This window comes from Zosterops lateralis (genome assembly GCF_965231275.1).
Source record: "Zosterops lateralis genome assembly, chromosome: 2".
NCBI lineage: Eukaryota > Metazoa > Chordata > Aves > Passeriformes > Zosteropidae > Zosterops > Zosterops lateralis.
This window is the reverse complement of record NC_139763.1, coordinates 68,605,577-68,620,463: the sequence shown is the minus strand read 5'-3', so window position 1 is coordinate 68,620,463 and position 14,887 is coordinate 68,605,577. Positions and strand designations below refer to the sequence as shown.

Genomic DNA, 14,887 nt, shown 5'->3' with positions numbered 1-14,887 from the left:
CTGGTCTCTGCTGAGTTGACCCATCCACGCCGCAACTGCACTGAAAATTATCTGCTTCTCCAAGATTTATATATTTTAATTAGCATGGTCTGATGTGTGATGTGTGGGTATAAATGAGCACATTCTGAAAGTAGTTTCTATTACTGTTTTGAACCTCTGCGTCCATAAATCCAAGACTGTCAACATGTATTAGGTTTGATGCTGTTTCCAAAGTGTTTTATATTCATGTTGATGCTATACACGTATTGAATCTTTTTTTTTAATCTAGGAAATTAATGTTATTGTTGTGAGCAACAAATAGGCCGTTTGAAAAGGCTAAGGCTGAATTATCAGTGTGGCCAGTGGGCGTTAACAGGAACGGCTTTCTTTGTTATTTTAATCCAGTGACATTGCTGATAAGGGGCTTTGAGTTAGGAGAAGAAAGCAGGTTCGGTGCCTCTGCTTTATAGGCAGGCATTCTCTCTGAACTGTGCATTATGGATCATAATAAACAGTTTAAAGGACAATATGCAGACAAGACAAAAATATCCAGTCATCTGATAATAATTTGAATTGCAGTGCAGTCATTTAAAACTTGTATACTTTCAGGAAAAAATAAATGTAGATGCTACAGAATCTATATGAAAAAAGGAGCTACAGGGCCAGTTGGGTGATGTGCATAATGGCTTTAAATAGATTAACACTGTGGCAATTAATTTGAATGCTGCTCGGTAGAATAAGTGCCCAGGGAGGTGTGGAAGAAAGCTGAAGGGAGCAAAAATTCCTGGATACTTCCTGTAAGAAGCTGATGAAAGAAGAAGGATTACTTAAAATAATTTAAATATTGACTTGTGCTCTGGGTAATTTCCATTTGACTTAGTGGAAGTTCCTTTTTATCCAGATTTTACTCAAACCCATCCATGCACATTGTTATGCTGAAGAAAGATTATTTTCTCAAAGACAATGTTTACAGTTTGCAAGATGATCAAACAGATGGTTTAAATTTGTTCTGATACTCTGTGTTTTTTCACAGTCTCTTTGTAAGTTAAATAAACTTGAAAATGATCTGTCTAGAGCAGTGTCATTTCCCAGATGAGATAGCTGCTTGAGGACATGCCTGTCTTCTCTCTCCGAAAAGATAATCCTCATCTTCAGTAAATAGCAATGACTGTGGTTCCCTGCTATTTCAGGACTTTTGCTTCTCTCTCTGGTCTCCAAAATGAGCCCATGACTTCACTGCCTCATATCGTAGCTTCTAAAAGAGGTCCTTCATTATCCATTGTCCATGGACATTGTCCATGTCCTTTTCTGTTCCTTGTTCTGTTCCTGTTAGTCACCCTGACTGATCCAGTATAGATCCTGCCTTGCATGACAAGAGGGAGCTGGGAAAAAGCAGGGCAGCATGAAAGAGGTGATATTCCCAGTGTGCCAGAAGTGATATTCCCAGCATGCAGCTATTCAGAAGTGTAGACATTTCCTTTTAGCATCCCTCCAATTGTTCAAAGTCTCTTTTTCCTTGCTGGCAAAGCACCCACTGAAGCCCACAAATGATAGCCATGTGGGTCGTCTTGCAGCGGGCTGAACGTGTCACTGTTTGTCCTGAGTGTTACAGCCTGACGCTGCTTTCTGAACTAGCTCGACTTTGTTTAGACTGGCTGGTTTCAGCTCTCGGTAGCAGGGAGAGCAGCAGCGCTGGTCTGCCTCTTATGCAGTGAATGCAGTTAACAAAGATCTTTTGGTGTGCTCAGGGAAGCCTCGATAACGAAGGAGCTCTAGAAATTGTATTTGTGCATGACAAAACAGTGGGGGGGAAAAAAGTTATTTCTTCCTTTGCTCCCCTTCCCCTGATTTTAGGACAAGGCTTGAAATTCAGCCTCCGTTTACTGTGCACATTGCTGGCACTGTTTTAATTATATATGTCTGTTGCCTTTGTGAAGGACGAGAAGCTACCCCTGGACCTACCTCAGCAAGGAGTCTGGCGAGGTGCTGGACTAATTCCTTTCCATACTTAATTTAAGCAGAGCAGAATTAGATTGTAATTGGACACCTTTGAACTCTTCTTCGTAGTTGTTGTCTCTAAATCATTGTTAGTATAGCCAAATAGTCCTCCAAACCAATGTGAAGACCAGCCAAGAATATAAATCTAGTGGCTCTTTATCTTCTTCCCCTGACATGGAAATGCTGTGTCAGAAAAGTGTGTAACTACACAGAACCTGAAACTTCCCCTTTCTTTCCTCTTCACATCTTTTATTTCTTTTTTCCAAGAAAAGGGACTGCTGTTGGTATAGAGATTTTTTTTTCATCTTCCTCTTTACTTTTTAATTTCTGACTGAATGAGAATCTTTGTTCTTTTCTCATACATATACTACTGACAAGTAGAATTAAATAGCATTGAGATAGAAATTTCTTTGCTGCTTTTAGCAGCAGCAGAACAATCGAAATGGTGGACTGTGTATTTGTCCCTCTTCTTTTTTTAGAAAAGGGCTCAGCAATCAGATCCTTCTGAGCCAAGGTAGTTTGAGTGTGCATCTATGACCTATGAATTCAGGCTCTGCACGCAGGTTTGGACATAATACTGTCTGCTTGTGGAGACAGCAGGGCCTGGGAGCGCTGTGAGGAAAAGGAAATATTGGATTGTAACCATCTTCTTTAGGCTATATTCTAGTGTAATTTTCTGTCTCCCTGAATAAACAATACAGTTAATCTTTCAGGTGGCATAGATGATGTAAAACCTATGGTACTCATTTTGGTGATAGCCCTGTTACACTAGCCTGGATTTCCAGATGAAAAAATCATGTTTCCAGGTCACAAAGACAGTTCTAGTGCCCACATAGGTATAAGAAAATTATCCAGTGAAAATGTTATTTCATCCAGAGAGGGAATGAAAACAAATATATGCAAATTTAAATCATAGAATTCTAAGGATTGGAAGAGACTTTAAAGATCATCCCATCCCAACTCCCCTGCCATGGGCAGGGACACTTCTCACTTTGACCAGGTTGCTCAAGGCCTTATCTAACCTTGCCTCGAACACTGCCAGGGTTGGGGCATCCAACACCTCCCTGAGCAAACAGTTCCAGGGTCTCACCACCTGCACAGTAAAACATTTCTTCCTAATATCTAACTTAAATTCCCCCTCTTTCAGTTTGTTACTCCTGGTCCTTTCACTATAGTTCCTGATGAAGAGTCCCTCTCCTGCAGGACCCTTCAGGTACTGGAATGTTGCTGTGAGGTCTCCTCGCAACCTTCTCTTCTGCAGGCTGAACAGCCCCAATTTTCCCAGCCGTATATTTTGGTGTTTCAGCCAGCCTATTCCTCTCAGCAATAAGCAGAAACCTCATAGTACTCGTGGAGTAAGTGAAGGGAAAATATCCAAGCCCACAGCTTGGCCCAAGCCCCTCTTCCTTTCTGGAGGAGTACGGCCTGCCAGAGCTCCCTGGCAAAGGTGAGCCCTGTGTCCACATCTCCTGGGCTACAACCTGCCAGATCCCCCAACACGTGTGTGTGGTGTCTTTTTTGTTCAACACCCAACTTTAAGCATTGGTAAACCCTTTTTGTTTTTCTTTTTTCGACAGACATGCAATGTGTGAGATGAACAAGATGGCTGGAAGTGATGGCCTCCACTGAGGCTCCACTACTGGAGTGAGAACTCCACTGGAAATTTATTCTTTACATTTCTGTGCTCCAGGATGGGCACTGGCAAATGTGCAGTAGCAGACGAGGGCTCCTGGTGTGATCTGAGGTGACAGGAGAGTGAAGAGGTGTGGGAACAGCCTTTAGCTAGACCTCTACTTAGAGAAATGTTTGTTGGAGCCGGGTTTTTTCCTCCTGTGTTTACAAACAATCAAGAGATCTGATAAATCTGCTCAAGGACCTATATAGGTAAATTAAGCAGAATTTTAATGAAAAACCTCTCAGAAAGTAACTTTTTAATTTTTTTTTTCCTCCCCGGGTAAATGTTCAAGAGCTGAATATTATTCTAGAGCAGGTTTGGTTGTGCTGAGGATTCCTGAGGAGCAGCAGGTTTTCAGCATGGGGAGACTCTGCATGAGGGGACTGTGGACAAAGGGCACGGCACCAGCGTCGGGAGGAGAAAGAGGAGGAAAATCCCAGTAAGGAGTGTAAGTTGTGGCTTGGGGGTATGAACGGGCAACTTCAGGAATGCGATAAAGGTGCATTTGAGGTAAAACTGCAAACCCCTGGATAAAAGCAGCTCGGATTGCTCTGCGGCTGTAAGGTGGTGTCAGGGGGCTGCCGGCCGCGGCGGACACGGCTGGTCCCGAGGCCGGCCGGGGAAGTGGCGGTCTCGGGCAGCTGCAGGCCGGTGTGCAGCTCCCATTCCCAAGGGAAAGAGAAAGGAAAAGGGAAAAGGGAGGTCTGGCGGCGGCGCTGAGCGCGGCCCGGCCCGGCCCCGGGGCGGGCCCTGAGGGGCGGCGGGCGTGGCCGGCAGGTGGCGCCAGCGGCTCCGCGGCGGGGCGGGGCTGAGGGCGCTGGGCTGAGGGCTGAGGGCTGAGGGGTCAGGGTTGTGAGGGCTGAGGGCTGTGAGGGCTGAGGGCTGTGAGGGCTGAGAGGGCTGAGGGCTGTGAGGGCTGAGGGCTGAGAGGGCTGAGGGCCCGGCCGGGGCAGCGTCTGGAGGAGCCGCCTTAGCTCGGACTGACAATTCCCTCTGGAGCTGCCGGACCAGCCTGCACCCTGCACAGCGCATTAAACTTAATGGCTCTGGGTTTTAGAGCTGTCCTGCTTTCCTTAATAACGTTAAGGGGAAGGGTGCTGTTGAGTGAGGGGTGTTCGTTTCCATTTTATTTCCTCAGAAAGCAAACAACATAGTCAAAGCTGATTGGAAAAACGTAACCTTGAAGGATAATTTATACACACGCACTTACACAAAGGGGAATTTGCAGGTAAATTAGTTTATACTGCAAAGATGTTACCCAGTACAGCTACACAGCATGTCACGTCTCTATTTGGCATTAAAACATCCAAGGACATGATTTCCATAGAAAAATAAATCAAAAACCGGAAGATGTTGCTGTAAATTGCTTCTAGTTGGTCTTCGAAGTAGAGGCCTTTTCCATGTTTTTTTTTTCTTCTGTTTACTAGCTTTGTATTTTTTCCTTGTTTTCTCCTCTTTTCTCTTAATACTGTAGGGAAAAAAAGTCAAAAGTTTTCCAAGGGCTGCTTTTCACACTAGAAAAAAAAATCTATTAAGTACAGTATTTCCAAGAAAATGTCATAAGCAGCTATGTTTTCAGAAAATGAGGAGCCTGACTGGGGCTTGGAAAGAGCCTGTCCCTTCTTCAGGTTGTCCTTCCCACTGTGACCAAAACAAACATCCATTTCAGCTTTACACCACAGAAATCTACTCCCTGATTTTGACAGGGAAATCACCCTCCCATTGTACAGACACTGCTAAGACAATGTTCCTCGCTTTTGATGTTTGTGTTTAATGACACAAGTTGTTGAGATATCAAGGAAGTGCCAAAAAAATGGTCCACCCTCTAGGAAAAACACCTTATAGTACCAGACCTGCAGAGCAAAACTTATGCAGCTCTTTGGAATGATGAAAGATGTGCATATAAAAGTTTATGAGTTTGGAGGGTGTTTTTTTTTTTTTTTTTTTTTTTTTTTTTTTTTTTTTTTTTTTTTTCTTTTTAATTTTGGTGATGTAGCTTGAAAATTAATGTACCTCCCACAGCCTGAATTTGTGGCCAGGAAGTGAGACACACGAGTGAAATCACCCATATGAAGGCCATGAGCAGGGCACAGATTCTGTATCTGTGCCAGTGGCATGGCTTGAGAAGCTTGCTAGTGTTTTTCCTCTTCTGTAAATACTCCCATGAATGGGATATCAAGAGGAGAGAGAAGAGCTAATTACCCTGACTTCATCTGCCCAATTTCCTCCCTGGTTAAATAGGGTTGACAAATAACTTGCATGGAGATTAAAGCTACTTTGTCGTGGAAAATTGTAATTAGGGCCGATCATCTAGTTCTGTAGATGCTCTAGTCAGCCTGGTGGTAGCTCCAAAGAGCCCAGTAGCTGTTTGATTCGACATGAATGGGAGAACCCTGCTATCTGATAAATCTGACAAGCCTTTTTGCTGGTTGAAAACAAACCCAACCAATAGCTGGATGTTTAGCTGGTTAAAAAGCAATGCCCAGACGTTGGTTGCTTCCTCATCTGTCAGAAGCAGTCTTGAGAAAGCAATGTTTTTATATTATTTTTCTACCTTTCTGGCCTATTTTTACCAATGAACTTAAGAAAGATGGAAGTGAGTGAGGAATAAAATCTATAGGGTCAAAAGTTAGTTTTTCCAGAGCAGTACTACATAAAAGAGTGAGCTGCCTTCCAGCACTGCAACAGGCTTTTCATGAAGGACCCCTCAAATTCTAGTCTTTAGTAAGGCTGTGACCTAGGAGAAAGATTAGTTTATCATTTAAAGCTTCCCAGGTTGAGCTTAGCTTATCTCTGTTCAGGTATGTGTCACAGCAGAGCTCTGGGCTATGGCACTCATCAGGGAGTCCTGTAGAGGCCGGATTGCCCATTTCTTTTGGGCTAGGGCTGACTTTCCTCCTTTTTCTTTTCTTAGCAGCAGCTATGAAGGGACTGGTTGAATTGGTCTCTGCCTTTCAGACAAGCATTTAGCAGAAGAACACCTGCACATGCCCAATGTCATCTTTCTTTTAAAAGATATCAGGAGTTTCCTGTTCCCTTGTACAGGGCTGCGTCACAGGATGACTGTCAGCAGGGAAGACACCCACAGAGGGGAGAAAGCTTGAGCAAGAGAGGAGAGATGAGAAGACTGGCAAACCTGAGAGCACTCACAAACTGCAAATGCATTTCCCATCTCTCCAATACTTTAAAGCCGAGGTCTGGGCTCAGGTGTGTTGGCAACAGCCTCATCACCACCAAATACTGAGTTCTGTGTTCAGTGTGCTCTTACATAGGTAGCAGCAGTGCTCCTTTTGTTACAGCAGTGGTGCTGATATTGCCAGGGTGCTGCTCTAGCACCGCTCTGCTGGGACTTCCTATGTCCTTTTCAGAGGTGCTTCTTAGCAGGATCTGACTCCTTGTTCCACAGCAAATGTGTCTCTGTTGTTCCCAGACACATGACCTTGTATTTGTATACATTGATTTTCAATTAAATTTGAGCTGCTCCTGTCCACCTCTGGCTTTGAGCAAGATGAGAGCACAGGATAGGCCTAATGCCCATTGATTAAAAAGGAAAAAAAAAAAAGTGAAGTCACTTTTAAACTAGATTGCAGTGTCTCCTGAACTCACTAGGAAGAAGTTGCTTCCTATGGAAGCTAAAATGAACACTTCGGGTGGCTCCTTTTCATCAATTCTATTTTCTCTGTATAAAAGTCAAGAAAATAAGCAGGAGTTAAATTTTAGGCTTCCATGGAGAAAGACAAGGAGTGCAATCTCTCTCATTTTCCTTCTGATTAGGTTGTTCTGTTCAAGATGCGATGTGGAGCCAGCTTACAGCAAAGCAATTTAATTTCTCAGAGAGATGAGAACACGGAGGAAGGACCATCAGAGTGGCAAGGTACCAAGTGAGACGTATCAAGTATCTGAATAGAACATAGGCTCCTCCACCTCCTATGTGCTATTCCTGCCAAAGCGAAATGGGATCGTGTTGAAACACTGAAATACACCGACCCTTAAAGCCCCACATTGTATCCTGAGGAGACTGAGCCCTACACCTCAGACAGACATTTGAGTCCTCTTCAGCACGCCAGGGCTTGGGGTTTTAAAGTGAAGCATAGTGTAATTGTACAATCAGCCTGTTTCCTTAAGGAATACAGGTCTGTGCTGTCTTGTTAAGGAGCCACAAGAGTTGATGTAATGTTATTCATTAATGAAGTCCAAGGGTGAAAAAGGGCAATGGGGATGGGATGATGACAAGAAATAATGTGAGCAGCAGATGTGATGTTCCAAGCCAACCACGCTAACTGGGCGAGAGCTTGCAGGGGCACAAAAATGTTCACGTTAGATGAGGCTTTTCTTCAGACTGCTGAAGAGCTGTTTACTTGTTCTGCTGATTGCCTCTGGCCAATTTTAATCCTGAGAGTATGCCTGCCGTGTTCTCTGCTTTGATCTCTTTCCTTCTGACTCAAAACACAAAGATGTTATTAAGATAAATTAGTAAAGACAGCTCAGGAACTGGGTGGGAAATGCTGATCATCATCTCCCCTGGAGATAAAGTAATCCCCATGCTCAATCAATTCAGAGTATGTAACAGCCCTGAACAACTCCTTTGAAACATGGGAAAACAATGGTGCTCTATGAATAGATTGCATTTGGCCTAATTATGGAAGACCTTTCAATAGGAGTACTTAGAAATAAACTGGAGAGAGTGCTAGAAATGTTCAGTGCTGAACAGGCACATAGAGTACATGATTACATGGGCTGAGTAACCTGTGTGCTATAACATGAAATACTCTCCCTCTGTGCAGGCCTGGTTTCATTAACTGTCATAAGCAAAGGAGTAGACGTGCTCCGGAAAGAAAAAAAAAAGCTATATAAACTCTAGTAAATAAAAACACATGAGAGTGTCTGAATCATGAGGCATTTTCCACATGATTTCCATTTGAGAGCAGCCCTTAGGAATCGTTTGGTTTGGGGTAAAATGAATGAAAGTTTCAGTTTAGGTTTTTTGTGCTTTTAGTGTCTCTGTGTTGAGATGACAGACCCTTTTGGGAGCACCTAGGTTAAACTGCTTACCTTGAGCAACTGGAGATGACAAATACCCTAAAAAGAGAAGATAAATTAAAGAGTTATTTTGAACGGAGAGAAGAAAAAAATCAGGGTATTTAGGTAATAATTTCATTAAAAAAACTCTGACTTAGACTCAGCATACAGCTGTAATGCAAACTACTTATGTAACAACTACACTCATCAGTAATTTTTACTTCTAGAATTATCACTAATAGAGGCAATCACCTATTGACATAATCTTTTGTAGGTGGTATAGTGAAGAATTGCTAAAGGTATACTACCTTTTGCAAAGATCAGTGTAAATATGAGATACAAATTAATTAATGTGCAGTTGCTGTGAGTTTTGTAATTTATGAAAGTTCATGAACATATAACGTTGACTGCAACCTGAAGGACACAGATCAGCAGCATAAAGCACCAGAGTACATTGCAGAAAATGTAATGGGGTAGTACCTCAGTGCTAATAGCAATGTTCATAATTCTCCTATACTCTGGCAGGGAGGCTAACCATCTTATACAAAAATTTGTAATTTGTGAGGTGGTGTGTTTTGCTTATTTGGTTTTGGTGGGTTTTTTTGGTGTTTTGCTTCCTGTGGTAACTCCAAGGCTCCACTTGCACTTGCAGGCCGAATGAGGAGTTGCTTTTCGAGTATCTGTGGGTAGATAACCCAAGCATCTTTTGACAACTGTTACCAGAGGGAACAGTGAGGAGTAGTTGTGAATATAGGCATCTCTGCATTTTTGTTTTATGGCAAAATAAAAACTACAGTATGACTGGGAGCTGGGATCAGTCAGGATAGGGGCAGCCAAGGGTTTAAGGAAATCCTCCCTGGAAGTCAATTAAATTGGACGTGTTTGTGACCTTGAACCTTCAGTTAAATAAAGCTGAATTTTTGTTGGCTTCCAAGTTCTATTCAGCCTGGTCTAAAATGAAGAATAAGTGAAGTGAGCACAAACAGCACGTGTTTCTGAGGCACAGGAGTTGTTCTTAGAGTGTCATAGGGAGCTGCACAGCAGGAGCTGTTTTGAAGCTGATTTGAAGCTGGCAAGGTCAGGACCGAGGGAAGAAAAATAAAAGATTTACAGCATGAAGTATTATGATTTTTTTTCCCTCTTCCTTTTTTTTTTTTAATTTTTTTTTTTTTTTTTAAATTTTATTTTTCCCTAGGCTTCTCCTAGAAGAATGCTGATGAAAAACACAGCATTCCAATGCTCACTTCCAGAGTATTATTGAATTGCAGTTGACAATGGGATCAAGGGAGGTAGGGCAGCTTCTTTCTTGCAACTCATCCAGCCATACATGCAGTGCTTGCTTCAGGTGACTGTTCACCAGGGTCTGGCATTCAGGCCTGATGCAGCATTTCAGTAGAAGTTAAAAGGGTCTGTGTCAGAAATTACAAACGTAATTTCTTGGAGGTGAGTTTTGTAGATAATAAAATAGTAGTGTGCATTTAAATGGCGTATTTTATCTATAGCTGTTGAACTGCTTTGGCCTAACAGCTTAAGGGACAATACTGCCTCACCTTAGCAGGAGAAACAGATTACCAGTGACTTCCCCAAGGTCATGCAAGGAACTGCTGAAGAACTGGGAATGGAACCCAATTAAACTGACTCCTAGGTCTATGGTCCCATTTATGGCTCAGTATTAAGCCAGGTCCTGCTCCTCTGGACAGAGAAAGAAACATTTCCCTGTATGCCTGTACTTTAGCCCTTGCCTGGGCTAAAGTACATGGAAAAGTCAGTAGCCAGCAAAATAAATCTTGTCAGGTTTTCCTTCTTTAAAGCAGGCTGGCTTTCATCAGGGCAGGAAGGAAACAGTAGAGTCTCCAGTTAGCTGAGTGAAGATAGATACCACTGTTGGTTAGGAGAAGTCAGTTACTTCCAGATGAGACATAAGTGACTGCAAAGAGGAGGCTGGTTGACCCAAGTTCCCTTCCCTGGCTGTGAGGCACTGTGATTTATGTGACTGAGCTTTTCAAGGATGGACTACATCTGTAGGCTCCTCTGCACCTAAACTTTGTGTAGCCCTGTAGGTCAGTATTTACTGTACACATGGTAACACACATTGCTGTTGTTTGTAAAAGCCCCCAGGGTCTGCAGGAGCTCTGTAAGGCCTCAGCACTTAGGGTTTTGTCTGGGCTTGTCTTGGCCTGTCTGGGACTTTGCTTTAGCTTGTTTAGCTGGAACAGCAATTTCCGACTGTAACCAGGTGACTGTTACACAATTTGTTCTGCTTTTGCTTAGCTTTGTGTGATTTTACTCTGATTTTAATTTATCTGAGACTAACAAGTGGTTATTTTTTGTGGAATGAAGGATGCAGGGCCCTAGAGAAATGATGTGGCGTAGAGAACTATAAACATGGTATCATGGCACCGGTCTCAAAGGAAAGCTATTGGATGCACTGCAGAGGAGTGCAGATCTGAGATGTCAGTAGAGGACATGGGATGATGATTCTTGAGCCCCCAGAGCTATAAACACATAAATGGTCAATGGCTAATTGTTTAATAAAGGCAGATCTGACAACTGGGTGAAACTGCTTATAGGAGTAAGAAAGAGAAAGGATCCAGTGGATATAAAATCATATATATGGTGAGAGGCCAGCCACCTTAGGAGCAAGGTGGGCAATGGCAAGGTGAGTGTAAAGTGGAGAAGGCATATAGGTATTATGAGATTCGTTTTCCAGTTTCACCATTATCATTATTGAGACTTAATAACATTCTCCTATTTTTTTTCTAAAATAATTAGATCAAGATTAATATTGTGTGATTGCAAGTTAAAGAAATTGAGTGATTGCGCGTTAAAAATTCAGTGACAGTAACAGTTGGCTTCACTCACAAGTTGTGTCTTTTTGGCCATACCAGGACTTTTTTTGAACAAAGTACATCCAAATGCCTTCCTTAAAGATGGTCATCACACATTGAGAATTCTAATTCTATTTCACTCTGGGGTGAAATAGCTCAGAAATTCCCTAAAATCGATCATACGTGTTTTCCTTAGCCATTTATTTACAAGAAAATGAATTGCTTATTTGATCAGTAGGAAGTGAAACAACATGATAAAATTCTGAAAAGGCATCCCTATGATTTAGCTGTTTCAGTCAAATATGAATCTTTTACTCAGGATGTTGGCTACCAGTGCATCAATAAGATTTGGGGGAAAGTTGTTTTTCACCTTATGTTTTTGAAGGAAAGGAAGGTGAGTGGATCACTGGTTTTCAAGAAAAAAACTGAGAAGTTGTTATTGATTCATCCATTGCATACTGTAAATATTTCATTCATTTATTTAATGAGGCTGTATTCAAAATATAATGTGTTGTATTTTGGTTTGCCTTGTAACATGGATATGCTAGAAGAAACTTGCTATAAAAAGATTCGTTGTTATTTTTAGAATATTATTTGAATCATATGCCTTTGTAATTAGGTTTTGCACATATACTGTGACTTTATTTTCCCTGAGCAAATATTAATATTAACATACCTTATCATATAACAAGGCTCTAATTAAAAAAATTCTATGTATTTTACAACAATCTGGTGGTTTTATTAGAATATATCCTGATTTTCTAGTTCAGTTTAAATATACTTTTTAAAATTTTTTCTAGTACATCAGTCAAATTTGCTGATAATAAATTTTTCACTTGATGAATTTTAATGATAAATTTCACTCAATATAAAGAAATCTGTAAATGAAACCTTGGTTCTAATTCTCATAGTGAATCTGTTGGCTATCAAATAACTTTCCATTAAGATACAACCTTGTATCCTGCACAGTTATGCTGTGAAATAAGCGTTTTGAGTACTCTCAGAAACAGAGTTCTGGATTGATTTCTGATGTCAAGCTTGTAAAGATCTTGTAATGTGAGATTTTTTTTCCACATCAAATATTCCCCTTGTAAGCATCTTGGGTTTTGAGCTGCAGCTCAGATTCCTTCCCTGAATTATGATACTTGGCTTGCAACTTTGTACTGCAGTACCGAGACTTTGGCCCAGAAAGTAGGACAGGCAGTGATGGAACATTTGGATTTGCCAACAGCATATTGTTTGCAAATTCCAGGACTGGGTAAAGCAGTGGCTTACTTAAATCAGTAAATCACTTAAAAGCCTCTGAATATTAAAAACAAAGTGGGACAGTGGCTGTCCATCCTCATTAGCTCCTGCTGATGCTGCATGGCAAAATTTCATTAGGGTCTTTGTAGTGGCTGGTTGTAGCAAAGTATCTTGCATGAAGTGACCAGTGTCTGTCCTTCCTGCCTGCCTCTGAACTACTTGTCTGATTGCCTTTGGAAATGAGTTTATAAACTCTTACCTGGCTTCCATGTGCTGGCCTACAGAGTGTAGCTGGAAATGAGGACATCAGTTGAGGAGTTTAAATTTATATTTCTCTGTCCTGCTGCCCTGAAGGATTATGTGGCCTGCAAACATCTTCATGTCTGAAGAATATCTGTGCAATATCTGACATCTTGCTGAATGCAGAGGAAAAAATATGAGCCCTTTACTGCTAAGCAGAGATGACAACTTTGTATTAACATATTATGCTGAGGATCCATGTGTGTACTCTTGAAAAAAACTTCTACATATCCCACTTATCTTAGCAAGCGCATTACATTATTTCTGGATTTTTTGCTGTACTTCCCATTTGCTACAAAAACCTACAGATGATTAAGTAATGATAGAAAATGTAATTTAATAGAAGTATTAAAGCTGCATACATGTTAAGAAAAAAAGTGCATTTTATCTTCCCTTCTGCCCTTGATGGCATCTTCTGTGTTGGATCCCAGCTCCCTCCCTCAGACAGTGTCTGCCACCGTGTCACCTCTCGTTCTTGCTGAGCCACAGAACAGTTCTGTAGGAGGACAGGAGCTGAATCTCCTTGAAGGGCTGCCCAGACTTCAGCCACTCGTCACACGGGCGAAGGGCTTCCTCCGGTGTGATTGGTACTCACTCACAACAGCAGCCGCTCTGTGGCTCAGGAATCCTGCTCCAGACTTGACAGTGCCTCTCAAGGCTCACAGGGCACTCGAGACAGCCCTTACCTGCAGGCTATAATAAACCTCTTTGGAGCCTCTAGCCCACTGTGTAGTTTTATGGGGAAGATGCAACTGTGAGGTGAGGTGCTCACAGCATGGGGACTGCAATCAATAACCAACCCAGACAAGGATGCAGTTTTGAGGTAATGGGAAATCAGAGCCAAAACAACTGAGCTTCTTGTTGCTGTGGCATCGTCTGAATCCCGTCTTCCACCAGCTGCCTTTGCTCTTTAAATTCCTATTTCCCTTTCTCCTACCCCTGCCCCTCCTTCTGCCATTGGCAATATAAATAATTTCAGTCCTGGTTCTTGTGATAGGAAGAGAGCTTCTCTTTTTGTATAGACCAGATGCAGTAGGACCATAAGAAAAAAGAGAAGGCTGCTGAGCATCCCATGACAGCCTAGGACTGACTAAACTGTTGCTTGCTGCTTGCTGTGCGCATCTGTCTGGGTGTGTGTCTAGGTAACATTTTTTCTTGTCTGCCTTGAAAATGGCAAAGGCTGGCAGCTTGTCTTGGTCTCAAAGAGAAGCTGCCTCCTCCTCCAGCATGCGCTTGCTTTTTGTCAAGGAATGTGGGTCCCCCATGCTTGCCTGCCTTGTGAATTACCGGGAATACACAGTCGATGGATAGTACCTGTCAGCACATTTCACCAGACAGCTCCAGAGGGGAAAAAAAGAGTTTAAATAATCATCTCTCTCCCCTGTGCATCAGGGAAGAGTGATAAAAAAATGGAGATAAAAGACTATTGAAGCCTTAGGACATTTCATCTCTTTTCCTTGGGGCAAATGCAGGTCTCTTTCCTATAGTAAACACATTTCAAGCTGTTCAATTTTAAATTTATTTAGTGACAAGACTTCTGAGACTTCCCTGGAGAGGTTATTTTGTAATTTAATAGATGCCACTGTTGGGGAATTTTCTTTTTTTGTTCTAATTTTCTAAGCACTCAGTGGTTGTCTTCTTTAAAGCACATTACAGACATTAAATAATCTGCAGACAGTTACTGAGAGGTAGCTAAGCCATCACCTCTCTCACCCTGAGCCTTTCTGTTAACTCTGTGGGAACTCCATTCAACTTAACATATATTTCTGCAGTTAAATCAGAATTTGTAGTATGGTAAAATAGCAGGCCATTTCTTTTGTTTTGTTTTGCGTTTTCATTTTTA

At 41.9% G+C, this 14,887-nt stretch overlaps 1 long non-coding RNA gene across 1 annotated transcript in view; it reads left to right on the top strand.

The window, feature by feature from the left end:
• Positions 1–3,697: 3,697 nt before the first annotated feature.
• LOC310906055 overlaps positions 3,698–14,887 on the top strand; it is a 69,779-nt gene continuing 58,589 nt past the window's right edge. Inside the window, exon 1 of the long non-coding RNA XR_014589344.1 lies at positions 3,698–4,100. This is a non-coding gene — a long non-coding RNA (uncharacterized lncRNA). The remainder of the gene's footprint in view (positions 4,101–14,887) is intronic.